Source organism: Tupaia chinensis, unplaced genomic scaffold (assembly GCF_000334495.1).
Source record: "Tupaia chinensis unplaced genomic scaffold, TupChi_1.0 Scaffold142468_1, whole genome shotgun sequence".
Lineage (NCBI taxonomy): Eukaryota > Metazoa > Chordata > Mammalia > Scandentia > Tupaiidae > Tupaia > Tupaia belangeri.
The window spans coordinates 149,979-166,422 of record NW_006202317.1 but is presented as its reverse complement, the minus strand read 5'-3'; positions in this window follow the sequence as shown (position 1 = coordinate 166,422).

Sequence of the window (16,444 nt, the reverse complement as noted above, 5' to 3'; positions counted from 1 at the left end):
CCTTAAAAAAAAAAAAAAAAAAGAAAAAAAAAAAGATCTCTTGTATTTCTCTTTAAAAAAAAAACAAAACTTTGGTTTTAAGAGGAAAGTTATGGTGAAGCCTTAAGAAAACTAAGAAACTACTGCATGAGAAATCTATTTCTAGTATTGTAAACTTTCAAGAGCATACAAAATAGTATCAAAGGTAAAGATTCATGTCAAACAGTATGTAAAATCTAATAATTCTCAGCAGGTGATAGAGGCAATGCACAGGAAAACAAAGGTGACATAAAATATTACCAAGGACATTGTAAGTGTGATTAAACATTCTCAAAGTTATTTAGTTATGTAATCATGTATAGTAGAAAGAAAAAGAGTTCTAAATACTGGATGTTGATTGTGGCAAGTCGATTTTCACCAACTTCTTTTCTTCTTATTTGCCCTCATACTTTCATACTTACAGTTTTTGTTGGCACTGAATATCCCCAGTGGAGACAGGGACAAGTGTAGAACCTGAACTTTAGTTTTGGCATTGTCACAACTAGCCTTTTCACTTTGTCTGCTTCATCTCATTATCCCCGTCTTCCAGTGAAAAACTGAAGACCTATAAGTTCACATATATTAACCTTCTAGTAGTTATATGATCTATAGCAAATAACTTCGCCTATTCTGTAACTCTTTACCTGTAAAGAAATTAACTCAAAATATCCTACAATTTTTTTTTTTGAGGATTGAAAAAACTAACATCTAGAAAACTGTCAGAGTATCCGGGACAGTGCATATGCAAGATAAATGTGATTTTCTTTTCTTTCGCCTTTGCATTCCTCTTCCCTTGTAATCTCTTCCAGCTCTAAAATGTTTACTTATATTTTAAAGAAATACAGATGCAAACTAATGCTTTACCAGCATGGAATACAAAATATGAGGTCATCTGGAAAGTCACAGCATAGTTTTTCTATGTTTTTCTATGCAAAAATGCATCCTGACTCTCCCATTGACCCAGTAGTATCAGACTCATTTTAGTGCACAAGTTAAATTACAACACGATCTCATCTGACTAATGATGAGAATGTTGGTTTTCCCCCAGAAGACCCCAGCTCCAAATTCTTGAATCCCAGGAGCTAAATTTTCTCAAAGAAGAAAAGTAAAAGAAAGAAACAGATGGGGCCAGCAACTGGCATAGCGGTTATGTTGGACTCCCATATAGTCTACTGGGATTTGAGTCCCAGACTAGGTGGTTTAAAAATCATGCCGAGTGCGTGTGTGTGCACCTAATATCTGGAAGGAGAATGGTAGAGAAGGGATCGCAACATGACCACTCACACCCGGACAGGGGGAGGGAGGGTGATTTCACTTTCCCTCTACTGTCTCTGTCTCTCCAGCGAGTTCACGCACTCTACGGCGAAATTTTCTTTATTTAAAAACAAGAGAAAGAGATAGAGAACTTTATCCACCCAGTTCACTAAATTCTGTGTGATTTCTTGAGTGTAACTGTCACACAGCCACTGAAAACTGCCACATCCTCTTAGATAAGGTTAACCAAGGTGTACACTACCTTCTCTGGCTATGCAAAGGAATATTTGTGTTAATACATATGTATGTGATGTTGAAGGACAGTATGGAATGGAAGAGGGCATCCCATCAGTCCGGTTCAACAATAGCTTAATAATGGTGTCTCTCTCTTCATATATATATATGTATATACATATATATAAATATGCATATATAATATGTACATATATAATACACACATATATAATACAATTTATAGTATATTTAGTGAATCTACTCTTTATTTTTTTGAGAGAGATTTTTGCAATAGGTGCATGTGCTTGCCAGAGAGACAGAAAGACAGAAAGTGAAAAATCACCCCCCCCTCAAGGAGGAATGGCCATGCCACAATCCCTTTTCATGCATTCCCTTCTCAGGATTTTTGGGCATGCATGCACACATTCCTGGCATGAGTTTTAAGCTGCTGGGTCCAGGACTTGAACCATGATTGACTATGTGAGAGTTCAGCAACATAACCATTACACCATCTGCTTGTCCCAGCAAATTTACTTTCTAAGTGTGCACTCATACACCTGTGCACCATCACAGTCAATTTTCTAAAATATGGCAGAGTGGCAGACTGGTTGGGTTAGAGAGAATTTAAAGTATGAGAAAACTATGCCTGGAATTTGCCTTTCTTTAAGACAAATAGTCACTTTTTAAGCTCACTGTTAGTTCGGCATGTCTGAGTCTTTGTGATATGCTCCAAAGTTGGATTTTCATATCCACCACTACTATAAGCAGCAATATAAGGTCAGGTGCGGTGAATGATAAGTTGTAAATTTTATTGCTCTTTTCCATAATCTATAAACTAATAGAAATCCTCTCAGACCATGTGATCCTTGCAGCCAGGCCCTTTCAGTCCTGATCTTCTACCTCAGCAGAGAAGGTAGCAGAAAGCCACTTTGTCACTATGTCATTACAGCATGCAAAATAAATTTTCTCTTATCTTACTCCCATAGCACTCAGAAGGTAATCACAAAAGGGACCAGCAGTTAGCATAATGGCTATGTCGCTGGACTCCCATGTAGTCCACAGCAGTTTGAGTCCCGACCTGGTGGCTTAAAACTCACGCCGGGCACGTGTGTGTGCGTGCCCAAGATCCCGAGAGGAGAATGGAGGAGAAGGGATTGCGGCGTGGCCATCCCCCCGGGGGGGGGGTGATTTCTCGCTTTCTGTCTCTCTGTCTCTCTCTGTCTATCTGGCGAGCGCACGCGCCCTATGGCAAAAAACCTTTCCAAAAAAGAAAAGATAATCACAAAAGAAGTTCTGCTTGATTTTGATGTTTGTTGGAAAAGATAGATTACTAATTTTATCATTGTGTTACACATATAAAGGGAAATCTCAATATATTCAAGTGGCTTTCTCTCTCATGATGGTCATTACAAGACTGATGAAAAAGGTCTCATTTTATACTCCATAGCAGAATCTAAACAAAACCTTTTTTCTTGTATTCTTATCCCTCTGAACTTCTCTGGCACTTCTGCCTCTTTCAGATTCTACTTTGATGTTCCCATTTCAGAAATCCCTTTGGAGAAGGGAAACTCTTTTGGCTCTAATGAGTGTACTGAAATTGTTTTTCCAAGAATGATTAAGGCATTCAAACTTTATATGGTAGTAGTAATTGCTCCCTACACTGCCCTAGCAAGGAACAGAGCTGTTGGGAACAGCAAATGCTGCAGTGTTATGTAAGAACTTATTATCTCCTTTGCTCCTCTGCCCGCTGGCTCCCAAGACAATAATGGGCTACAGTGTGCACCTAGGAGAGAATCTTGATGCCATTTAAGGATATGCCATAAGATAAGCTGCAGAAAGGAAATAAAATGTCATCTAGAAGTGGAGAGACAGAAATAAAGTGAGGGATACCATAGGATGTAGGCTGAGTTCATAGCTGCCCCAGTTGCCAAAAATTACTCCCTCATGACAAAGTAAATTGTCAGCTGGTAAATATTCCTGAATCATTTACTTTTGCTACCAAATCACTCTACTTCCCCACCACCTGAAGCCCTGTTAAGCAGAGGTTTTCTCTTTCTCTTTCTTTCTTCTTCTTTCTCTTTCTTCCTTCTTCTTTCTTTTTCTTTGAAGATAGGTGGAATAGAGAATTAAGATAAAGAATTGTTCAGACACTTTGAAATGATGTAGTGGAGATATCTACTCCAGCAATTTGTACTCAAATGATGAAGATAAACTACAAAACTCTATTATAAAGTACCATAGGCTCATTAACAGTGATGAGGGGCAGCTTAAATGCTGGACTATTACAAAGCTCAAAACATAGGACTTGCAGAAAAAAAAGGAAGAAAACCTCCTGCATGGTTGACAATGGTTCAAGTCCTGGCCTGGTGACTTGCTTTCTCACTTTCCTTTATTCTCCATGTGTGTCTCTCTCTTGTCATTTTAAAATATGATAATAATGACAAATGGAGTTAAATAAATAATTAATTCTTTACAAAAAAAGCCAGAAAACCACACCATATGCCTTTTAAATAAAAGTGAATTTAAATCATGATTTTGATTAAAATATCAACATATATACATACATATATATACATATACATATACATATACACATACACATATGTAATCTATCTATTCCTATAGCTATACAAACACATACACACACACTACTGAAACCAAAATTTCTCAGAATAATTTGTATCACCATAAGCATGTGGAATACACCCTGACATTCTGTATTCTATTTCTATTTTTCTTTTAAGTGTTTTTTTTTTTGAAACATTAAATAGATTTCACAACTCACTAATTGGCTGCTACTGTTAACTAAAACATAATTATGTACATGCTATTGAACATGAAGTTATTAAGTATTGATATTCTTGATACCACGCATGGGGAATGTTTATTGGTTTTATACAGGTAACACTATAAAATCACAGAAAAAAAGATGCCTTTTTAGTTTGTATCCTAAAGAAAAAGTGACTGTTAACACAACACGAGCAGTTGGAGAAATTCAATTTACCATCTTTTGGATCTTATAGCTCTTGAGGTTATTTACCAAAGCAGAGAAGGTTCTGGAAGGGACCATAAAATGTCATAATGGTTATGTCACTGGACTCTCATGTGGCTGACCATGGTTTGAGTCCCAAACCTGGAGATTTGAGAGGCATGCCAAGCAGGTGTGCGTGTGTGCCCAAAATCTTGAGAGGAGAATGGAGGAGAAAGAATTGCAATGTGCCCACTCCCTCTGGTGGGTGATTTTTTGCTTTCTGTCTGTCTCTCTCTGTTTCACTCCCTATAGCAAAACAAAAACACAAACAAAACCTCTCTATAAAAAGAGTGCTCTGGAAAGTCAGGGTGTGAGAAAACAGTAGGGCCAATGCATGGTTAATTTCAGGTTCTCAAGAAAGTAGGACCTAACATAGTCCATAGAACAATATAAATAAATACAAGTCCCATAACTAGAGTCCTATACAACGTATTGTCCAAACTAGTATGATAGCCTTGACTAATTACACTTTGGGGGGCAAAAAACATAAACACAGATCCATCATAGCATTTCAGGGAAACCTGAGAGTATAATTTCTCTTTCCATAGCTATTATATTTGAGAAGAAACAGAAAACGAAGACACTAATAATGATCTGCAAACAAGCTGTTGGGGGAGCTATACAAACACATACACACACACTACTGAAACCAAAATTTCTCAGAATAATTTGTATCACCATAAGCATGTGGAATACACCCTGACATTCTGTATTCTATTTCTATTTTTCTTTTAAGTGTTTTTTTTTTTGAAACATTAAATAGATTTCACAACTCACTAATTGGCTGCTACTGTTAACTAAAACATAATTATGTACATGCTATTGAACATGAAGTTATTAAGTATTGATATTCTTGATACCACGCATGGGGAATGTTTATTGGTTTTATACAGGTAACACTATAAAATCACAGAAAAAAAGATGCCTTTTTAGTTTGTATCCTAAAGAAAAAGTGACTGTTAACACAACACGAGCAGTTGGAGAAATTCAATTTACCATCTTTTGGATCTTATAGCTCTTGAGGTTATTTACCAAAGCAGAGAAGGTTCTGGAAGGGACCATAAAATGTCATAATGGTTATGTCACTGGACTCTCATGTGGCTGACCATGGTTTGAGTCCCAAACCTGGAGATTTGAGAGGCATGCCAAGCAGGTGTGCGTGTGTGCCCAAAATCTTGAGAGGAGAATGGAGGAGAAAGAATTGCAATGTGCCCACTCCCTCTGGTGGGTGATTTTTTGCTTTCTGTCTGTCTCTCTCTGTTTCACTCCCTATAGCAAAACAAAAACACAAACAAAACCTCTCTATAAAAAGAGTGCTCTGGAAAGTCAGGGTGTGAGAAAACAGTAGGGCCAATGCATGGTTAATTTCAGGTTCTCAAGAAAGTAGGACCTAACATAGTCCATAGAACAATATAAATAAATACAAGTCCCATAACTAGAGTCCTATACAACGTATTGTCCAAACTAGTATGATAGCCTTGACTAATTACACTTTGGGGGGCAAAAAACATAAACACAGATCCATCATAGCATTTCAGGGAAACCTGAGAGTATAATTTCTCTTTCCATAGCTATTATATTTGAGAAGAAACAGAAAACGAAGACACTAATAATGATCTGCAAACAAGCTGTTGGGGGTCATGGTTATTATTTGCAAATAATACTCAGTGCCTACAAGCAAGCATAACAGAATCATGTTTGAGTCCTTGTGGATAATAATTATTATCAATTCCTTGTAAAGAAGATTTAGGGATAACCCTAAGATCCCTATGGATATATTATAGAGTGGACAGTTTTAAGTTCTCATTATAAACTAAAGATTTATTTCTGCCCAACAAATCATTTGGGTTTCTGGGTTGAGTAAATCCTACTAACTAATATGTAGGACCTAGCTTACTTTAACATGACTTATTTAATGTTTTTTAGATGTGGTGAACAATTTCACTTTATGCTGAAGCTTAGTGTCATGAAGTTGAAATTAAGAGTTAGAAGTTAAGGTTAGCAGTTAGCATGGAAGTTAAGGCACTAGATCCCACAAGGCTAGCTTCATAGTTCAAGTCCTGGAGCAAGCAGCTTGAGAATCACACCAGGTGTGTGTGTAAGTGTGCTCAAAATCCTGAGATGGGAGTGGAGGAAAAGGAATTGCAGGATGGTCATCCCCCAGCATGTTTATATCTTACTTTGCCTGCCTCTCTCTCTCTCTCTCTTTCTCTCTCTCTCTGCAAAGCACACACACCCTATAGCAAAAACAAAAACAGAAAAAGAAAGTGAGAGAAAGAGATGTTAACTAATCAGCATAATTATAGAAATAAATACATACCAATTCATGTAGTGAGCAAGAGAACACCACTATACCCCAGAAGTAGGTAAATTCAAAAGTGAATATGATGTTTGATTGGGAATTATCATTGTGACTGGCATTGTATTAGGCAGTTTATGCATCTTAAGTAATTTGTTTTACATGTAATAAACTCAACTACAGTCTATATAGAAAGATAGGGGCCAGCAGGTGGCATAGTGGTTAACGTGCTGAACTCTCACTTGCCTGACCATGGTTTGAGTCCTGGACTTAGCAGTTTGAGACTCACACTGAGTGCATGTGTGCCCATAATCCCAAGAGAAGAAAGGAGAAAGGTTTGCAGTGTGGTCATCCCCCCTGGGGGGATAATTTCTTGCTTTCTGTCTTTGTCTCTTTCTCTCTGGCTAGCATATAAACCCTACAGCAAAAATCTCTTGACAAAAGAATGAAGAAAGAAAGGGAAAAAGAAAGAGAAAGAAGAAGGAAAGGAAGAAAGAAAGAGAAAGAAGGGAAGAAAAAGACCAGAGAATTCCTTGGAGTTCCAAGGAGGCAAGTAATTTACTTAACTTTAATAGTAACTGATAATAGAGTGATGGAAACTCTGGTCCCTTGACTACAGTATGTGGGTTTTATTTAGTATTTTAATGCTTCAATGAAATGCTTCCTAGTTTGTTTATTTCTACAAAACCAGTCTCTGGGCTGTTGGATAACTTTGATCAAGTCTAAGTTTGGCACCGTAATTCAAGTGCTCATGCTGGAGCTGCAGCAGAGTGAGGGCAAATGGTACAGAGTAAAGGGAAGGGTCGAGGTCACCCTCCTTTCTGTAATGTCTGGCTATAGTTTCTCTGGAATGTATACAACTGTGAGAGATCATCTTGCAATCCACAGTCACCAAACCTAAGGGTGTTAATTTGGTACAGGAGAAAAGAGAACTAAAGGGGAAAAGAACATTTAAAGGACACAAAAATGGAAAATTATCTGTTGATGATAGCGTAGATGATAATTTTTTTAACTAGACTAATATACAGTGTATTCATGTCAGAAAATTTTATTTTGCAAGCTGTAATGATATATAGTGATTGAATGAATAAAACAATTTTAAATAATCTAAATGAAAAGAAAAATACAGTGCAGAATTGAAATAAAAATGTTCGCTTTGTGTTATCTTTATATAAGTGTCCAGAGGAAACAGATTCCTCTCTTGAGACAGCCTACTTCTGTTTTTCTGTGATAGAGAAGAAGTGGGCAAATAAAGGACCCAAAGATAGAAAAAGGGAAAGGTTAATATTCTTTATGTTCACCAGTCACCTCTCCTGTTTCTACAATGCATGCAGGTTACAAGAGGAAACTTTCTCCTTTGCCTGCCATTTCTCCCTCTCTTGGTACAATTTGAAATACCTCACTCAGAGATATTTTTCAGCTAAGATTGTACTCAGTTCGCAGACTCTCCTTCTCTCCACTAATACTTACACTCTGTTAACATACTGTTTTGGAGAAGCATAATACCCTCTATAAATGCTAGTTGCTTTTCTACAAAGTGCAAGGTGTTAATATCATGGGTACAATAATTCTGGGGGAAAGAAAAAAAAGTGTAGCTTATAATTTGGAGTCATTTGGCACCTCTGGGTCTATTCTGGAAAAATTGTTTAAATGAGACAATAAAAGGAAACCAATTTACAGCTTGAAATAAGCAGAGCTCATGTTTCCATATTGCTAAAAGGCAAGGTTAGATGAACACTGTAGAGTTATCATAAAATTTTTATCAAGAAGCTGCAGTAACTTTAATAATTCATTATTTTACCTTCTTACAAGAACTCGTCTATATGCTTTTAAAATGTTGTTTTCATTATCCCTGAAGAATTGGTTTTGAAAAGGAATCTTTCTCTAACTCTATGGTGTCAAATCTATTATCAAGGAGTCATGATTAGTATAAACTAATTTTATCCCTCTTCTTTATACATCACTCAATTGATTATATTAACAAAGGCATCCTCTTTCTTGCCTACATCAACTTAATGGCATATTGAGGAAAATAGGAAATTGCATATTCAAATCACCCAGAGAGGCTTAAAGAACTTATAATGCGTGAGCTGATATTTCTTATGAAGATCAGGCATGTATCTCTTTTCATGGAAGAGAGAATCCCTTCCAACACCTTAATGAATGAAATTCTGTAGACTGCGAAATATATAATCTGTCAAGAACCTAACAATCCACCCTAGAAAGCATTTAGTTTAAAATATGGCAAAATTGCATGATACCACATTGTCACCTCAACTTCAGCACACCGATAAATGATCAAATGTGGACATGGTTGTCCTATCATTCTCAGATGTAGAGAGAAACCACTGGTCCTTTGTTAGAGATCATTTAATTGCACAACACATCCACCTAGCTGTCATCCTGACTTCAGTGTATCTTGTCAGATTATTCTTTAAGACATTATCCAGTTCCTGATTTAGTAGGTGTCATAAAATGAGAATATGGCTCACAGTAGGGAGGAATGAAAACCCAACAATTTATTAAATTTAAAATAATACAAAGCTGGAAGCTTGAATTCATAATAAAATGTGCTGGCCTGAGCTTCCCCTTCCTTATTTAGCTAAATGTGGGTTTTGAAATGTATTGGAGGATTCTAACATCCATGCCATGGTCTGATAATTTCCAAATTATGGATTTTAAAACTTAATTAATGCAGAGAATAACAACAATAACAACAACAAAAATGCAACAGTAACAGGTTCTGCGGCTTCCTAAATTGGTGATGTACATAATTAGCAAACTGATATTTATGAAAAATAAACATTTTTCATTGAAACATTATATATATCAAATAAACCCAGAGTATCATTTATGATAGAAACAACATTTTTTAAAATTTTTATCCCTATGCAAAACCATAGGAACCAAGAGTTTTCAACTTATATATTAAATCTTGAATTGAAAAATAGAGAGATGGTTAGCAAAATACTGGCCCAAGTCCTGATCTATCAACCTTATCTACACAGTATTCTGGGCATAATTTGAGCACCTAATGAGCTGAACCTGCACAAAATGGCCAGCAAATTAAAGAACATTTATTTGAAGTGTGTAAAGAGGTAGAAAGTCACTTAACAAGTATTCAGAGTTGGTTTTTGTTTGTTTGTTTAAAATAAATGGACTTTAGGCTCCATGAGAAAAACAAAGCCCTTGTGTAGGCCCTGCCTTCAAGTCCATCCTCCTGTTAGCCACTTCCACATTGCACAGCTGATCTGGGAGAGAAACAAAGAAACATCTGGATGAGAGGAACCTTTCTATGGCAGCACCAAACCACCAAGCTCTCCTCAACATACTTCTGTCCAGACCCTTGTGTTGACCCTGAGACTGACCCTGGTCACAGAATCTAGAGTATTAAAAAGTAATGTGCAGGGGTGTCGCAGTTGTCACTGGACTACCACATGGCTGACATGGGGACTAGTCCCAGACCTGGTGGCCTGAAGCTCACGCCAGGTGCATGTGTGTGTGCGAGCCTGAGATCCCGGGAGGAGAATGGAGAAGGTATTGAGGGCATGTGGCCGTTCCCTCTGGGTGGTGATTTCTCACTTTTCCTCTCACTGTCTCTGTCTTTCTCTGTCCAGAGAGTGCACGCCCTAGGGCAAAAACCGCTGATTAAAAAGAAAAAAGCAATGTGCCACCTAAATTAAAAAGAAGCGTATGTGTGATGTAAGAGAGAGAAAGGATACATGCATATATAAAAATTACTTTTGCTTTTATGTACATATATAGATATACTTACAGATCATATATTTATAAATATACAAAGGGGTCTTAAAAAGTAAATGGAAAACACCTATTATGAAAAAATATGCATGGATTGCAAAATTTGGGGCACCAAAATAAACTCATACTTTAGTTCATGAACTAAAGTTTCATGAACATTTTGAACTCCCTCTGATTTAGAGATTCTGTGTGTGCGTGTGCGTGTGTGAAAATGTATAGAAAGAGAGAGAAAGAAGACCTTTGATTTTTCAGGTAAAATTTGAGCATCTATAAACCACCTGGATTCAAACCTGGCTTTATCACAAGGTCTCAATTTACTCATCTGTGATATTAACTTAATATTAGAACTTAACTTATAAAGTTATTATGAATATAAAATGAGGTTAAACATTTAAGCTATGATAATAAACACCGTCTTTCAGGAGTCTTCTGATCTGCAAATAATAGAAGATTCTTGGTAGCACTTCATTCATTCATTTACTCATATCTTCATTTATTATGTGATATCTGCTATCGGATGGGCAATGTGCTTTGTTCACGTTGGAGACAGTAATGAACAAGGCAAACATGGCATTCATGATCTCGAGTCCTTTAGTCAGTAATACATTATAGCAGTTAAATATCTGGAATACAAAACAACATAGTATACAATTAAGCCCCTAGAAGAGAGGTGCTATGAGAGCTTAAAAAGGAGGGACTGTATCTGATCCACAAGCTCAAGAGAGAATTCTCCTAGGAAGGAAATTTTGAGCAAAGACCTGATGGAAAAGTCAGAAGTTTACGTAGAGAGAGAAGATGGTTCTAGGCAGGGGAATTTGTGTAATTTCTGTAACGGGAAAAAGCATAGTATAGTGAAAGGATTGTACTGAAGAACTGCTCCAGGTAATGTTGTATTGCTCTCAGGCAAGGCTTGCTCTCAGGCTCACATAGTTCGTGTATGTGCATGCCCAAAATCCCAAGAGGAGAATGGAAGAGAAAGGCTCGCAGCATGGCCATCCCCCCCACCCCGGGGGGTGATTTCTTGCTTTCTGTCTCTGTGTCTCTCTCAGTCTCTTCAATGAATGCATGCACTCTATAGTAAAATTTTCTCTAAAAAAGAAAAGAAAAGAAAAGCCTGGGAAGTTAGTAGAAATGGAGTAAAGTGGGTTGTTTCAAGAGAAGTGGTAGAACCTACTTAACTAATAATATCTTGATCCACACAGCCACTGAAGGAGAAGACTCTGGAATTTCTTACTTAGGGTACTGGTAAGATTAGACAGATTCCAAAAATTAACAAATGGCTGTGCTTCAGGATACATGGCAAGACCCTAGTACCCAAGAAGGACTAAATTAGAGTTAAAAACACTGATACAAAAGTAGGCTCCACCTAGTTTTTGTTTTTAAAGCTGAGACCTGCTGGGCAAGAGAGGAGGGTGATCAGAATATATCCCAGATACCTAGATGCACATCCCTACAGTTAATTGAAGAGGGAATGAAAGGAGCAGATAAGAGGCTCCAATGTACAGCGAGACTGGCTGAGATCAGATCCTGTCTTTTTTTTTTTTTTTTTTGCTATAGGGCGCGTGCGCTCGCCAGACAGAGAAAGACAGAGAGACAGAAAGCGAGAAATCACCTTCCAGGGGGGATGGCCACACCACAATCCCTTCTCCTCCATTCTCCTCTTGGGATCTTGGGCACGCACACACATGTGCCTGCTGTGAGTTTTAAGCCACGGAGTCCAGGATGGGAACCGCGGTCGACTACAAAAGAGTCCAGCGACATAGCCATTACGCTAAATGCTGGTCCCAGATCCTGCCTTTTTTTATTTACTTCAGGCCAGTTACTTAACTCTCCATGTCCCAGTTTCCATCTCTGTAAAATCAAGATGATAATACTATATGTCTCATAGTGTTACTGAAAGGATAGGATGAGTGAATGATTTAGAATATTGCCTTGTGGCCAGCAAGTGGCACAGTGGTCAAGGCACTGGACTGCCACATGGCCAACCATGGTTGGAGTCCTGGACCAGGTGACTTCAAACTCATGCTGGGCATGTATGCCCTCAGTCCCCAGAGGAGAATGGAGGAGAAGGCATTGTGGCATGGCCATCTCCCCTGGGAGGTGATATCTCAGTTTCTCTCTGTGTCTCTCTGTCGAGTGCACATGCCCTGCAGCAAAAATATCTCAGAGGGGAAACAAAAAAAAGGAAAGAAAGAAAAAAATTGCCTCATACATGCCAAAAGATAAGTAAATGCTAGCTTTTACTAATGTTTTGACCCCATCAACTGATGGGTCTACAATTACTCTACCTGAATCAGAATGAACTTACGAGATCAAGGGGATTAACTCTAAAGATGGATGGCCCAAGGCCTATAGCTGAGCAGGGAAGGTTAAGCAAGGCCCATGAAAAGAAGTACTAGAAACATATTCAAGAGAGAAATTAATTATGAGGAGCTAAAAGAAAGGGTCAGGATGCTTTGCTTCCTGTTCCCAAGCTTTTCCTTCATTTAAGGGACTGCCAGGTATAAGGGATCAATCTTTGAGATAACCCAGTGGTTTGGAGACTATGGGAATGGGGAGCTAAACTGATGAAGAGAACTGGAGAGATGATTGCCTGTATTCTTTTACATGAAAAAGAAATGTAATCTCTTGTAAAAATTGGTTTTATTCCTTCACGTTCAAGTTCCAAAGCACTTCCAATTATCTTGTATTTTTGCAGACCATAAAGCTCAAGATCTCAAGCTTATTTTAAAAAATACAATATTAATCCATTGTAAGAACTTTTGCAAAGGTATTGCATGTCAGGGGGCAAATTAGCAAAGGAAGAATGATTTCATAATAAGTCACATAGTTTTTATTTAAAGGAAAAAAAATTATACTTTGATCTAATATCTCCCTCTAGAAACTGCAAACCAAATTTCTTTTCCAGTTCCCTGAAGAGCATTTTCCTGCTTTAAAACACTTAGAAATCTAGCATTTGGTGTGTGGCTAGCTTTGCAGCACTAAGTAATGATTATTATTATTTGGAAATGTTAATTAAAATGACAACATTTTCTACAAATTTCAGTAAGAGTCTTTTATGTCTGCCTTGTAGCTGCAGTTTGTCTTTTGCTTAAGAATCAGAGATAATATCTAGGTGGCATTAAGCCGGATCCATCAGCACTTTTGTCACAATAGATGGCTTTGGGTGCTGGTAATGGGCTTCTGAGCCATCAACCTCTGGGTCACTAGTTCAGATATGGCTCAGGCTCAGAGTGAATGAGACTCATTATTCTCCCAGTGTTATGAAGAAAGTTCTCTAGGAGAAGACTGCAATGTCTGGCTGATATCTAGGACAAAGGAGTTCTAATTACTGTGTTATATTATTTTAATTAGCTCTATTTTAAAACAATAATAATAGCTCTCTGGAAGTGAGACAAAGAAAACAATATATATCTTGTTTTTTTAAGTGATAGAACTAACTCTACTAATGTTTGCAATTTCAAGTTAGGATAAGGATAGACATTTGAGCAAATAGATGCATTGGTCATAGTCTTAGTAACCTGCTTTATCTTCTCCATTGCTACCTACTACACACTAGGAAGGAAAGTGCACAGATTAAAATAAACCCAAGGGATATTGGTTAAGAACCATTATTCTTCACCTGACTGACTGGCAAAGTGCATTGGATTGAGATCACATTTAAGGAAATAAGTTGTGTCTTATATAGTTACTGTGAGACTTTGATATGTATTTTGTTCTGCTCATCTATAAAATAAGAATAAAAATAATTGCACCAATCCCTAGGCTGATTATGAGTACTGAATAAACTAACGTCTACAGAAAAATCTTAGCATTGTCTGCTTCTATAAAGAGATGACAATGAAAATACTGACAATGATGATAATAACAACAGAGTATCAGATCTGTTAGGTCGGTTTATGCATGTGTGGTAGGAAAATTTAAGGCTACTTAAATGTTTGAAGCAGATGTAGAATATTAGGGCATTAAAAAACCAGTTACAGATACTTTATTATTTATTTATTTATTTATTTTTGGAGAGGTTTTTGCTATAGGGCGTGTGGGTTCACCAGAAAAACAGAAAGAGACAGAGAGACAGAAAGTGAGAAATCACCCCCCCAGGGAGGATTGCCACACCGCAATCCATTCTCCTCCATTCTCCTCTCGGGATCCTGGATATGCATGCATGCACGGGTGAGTTTAAGCCACCGAGTCCGGGACTTGAAACGTAGTCGACTACATAGGAATCCAGCGACCTAGCCATTATGCCAACTGCTTGTCTTGAGTTACAGATACTTTAAATAAAAGCGTATGAAAACCTATCTCACAGCTTGACCTATACTGTTATCCTGTAATGAGTGAACAATCTCCTTTCTTGGAAAACATGTTTGAATCCCCTTATGTATGCACACACACACTTTTAGGTGTGACACACTCCTAGGAGTTCTGAGGCCAGAACATTATGACAGAAATAACACTAAGTTCTCCATCTAAATGCCCATGACATATTACAGTTCTTTCACTTGCTTAATGTATGGTCACATTTGAAATACCATCAAGAGAAGTACGATGAAGAACAAATATAAATCAGTAATGATGAAAAGAAGATTTTGACTTTTAGAACTCAGTGTTAGAAATAAAAGAACTGAGATACCACTTGAGTCCAGTCAGAATGGTTAAAATTAAAAAATATATAAATGATGTAAGTGCTGGTGAGGCTGTGGTGAAAAGGGAACTCTCCTAGACTGTGGGTGGGAATATAACTTAGTACAACCACTATGGAAAATGATATGGAGATTCCTCAGAAACCTACAAATAGAACTACTATATGACTCAGTAATTCTACTCTTAGATACTTACCTAAAGAATAGAAAAAACGCTCAGTTAGAAAAACACTTACACATCCACATTTATTACAGCATTATTTACAATGGCCAGGACATGGAATCAACCCAAATGTCTAAAAATAGATGAGTGGATTGAAAAACTGTGGCATATGAACGCTATGGAATATTACTCAACCATAAAAAACAATGAGACCCTGACATTTGATACAAAGTGGATGAATGTGGAGGATTTAATGCTAAGCCAAGCAAGCTAGAGTGCAAAAGACAGGCTTTGTATGTCCCCACTCAATATATACTGAGTGCTACGTAGCAGAAACTGAAAGTTTGGAAGGTACAATAGTAGGGAGGGCAACTGAAGATACTAGACCTAGTAAGAAGAGGGGTAATACATGGGTGGCTAGTGAAGGGAGGGAGAGAACAGGGGAAAAAATACAATACATTTAATTGACACAAAAATGAAAAGTTATTTGCTGATGATAATGTATATGGTAATGTCTTTGTCTTGAGTGATATGCGCTGTATTCATGTTGGAACAAGCAATGTTGTACACTGTAAAGATATATAGTGATGAAATGTAAATTTAAAAAATCAACTAAAAATAAATAAATGGTTGAACATACAGACACAGTAAAAAAAAAAGTAATATAAGAACTGGAATTTCTTCCATTTAACCTCACAGTCCTCTTAGGTGGGCTTCTCCCAGAAGCTTATTAGTATTAAGGGTTTGAGTACAAAAGATGTATAAAGAAAATATGCCTATAAGAAAGCATTGCATAGACTAGCAGTTGGTGTAATGGCTGTGTAGTTGGACTCCCACGTAGTCCACCACGGTTCAATTCCCGGACCTGGTGGCTTAAACTCACGCCAGGCGTGTGTGCCCAAGATCCCAAAAGGAGAATGGAGGAGAAGGGATTGCACTGCGGCCATCCCCCTTGGGGAGTGATTTCTCACTTTCTGTCTCTCTGTCTCTCTCTGTCTTTCTGGCAAGCACACGTGCCCTATAGCAAAAAAAACTCTCCAAAA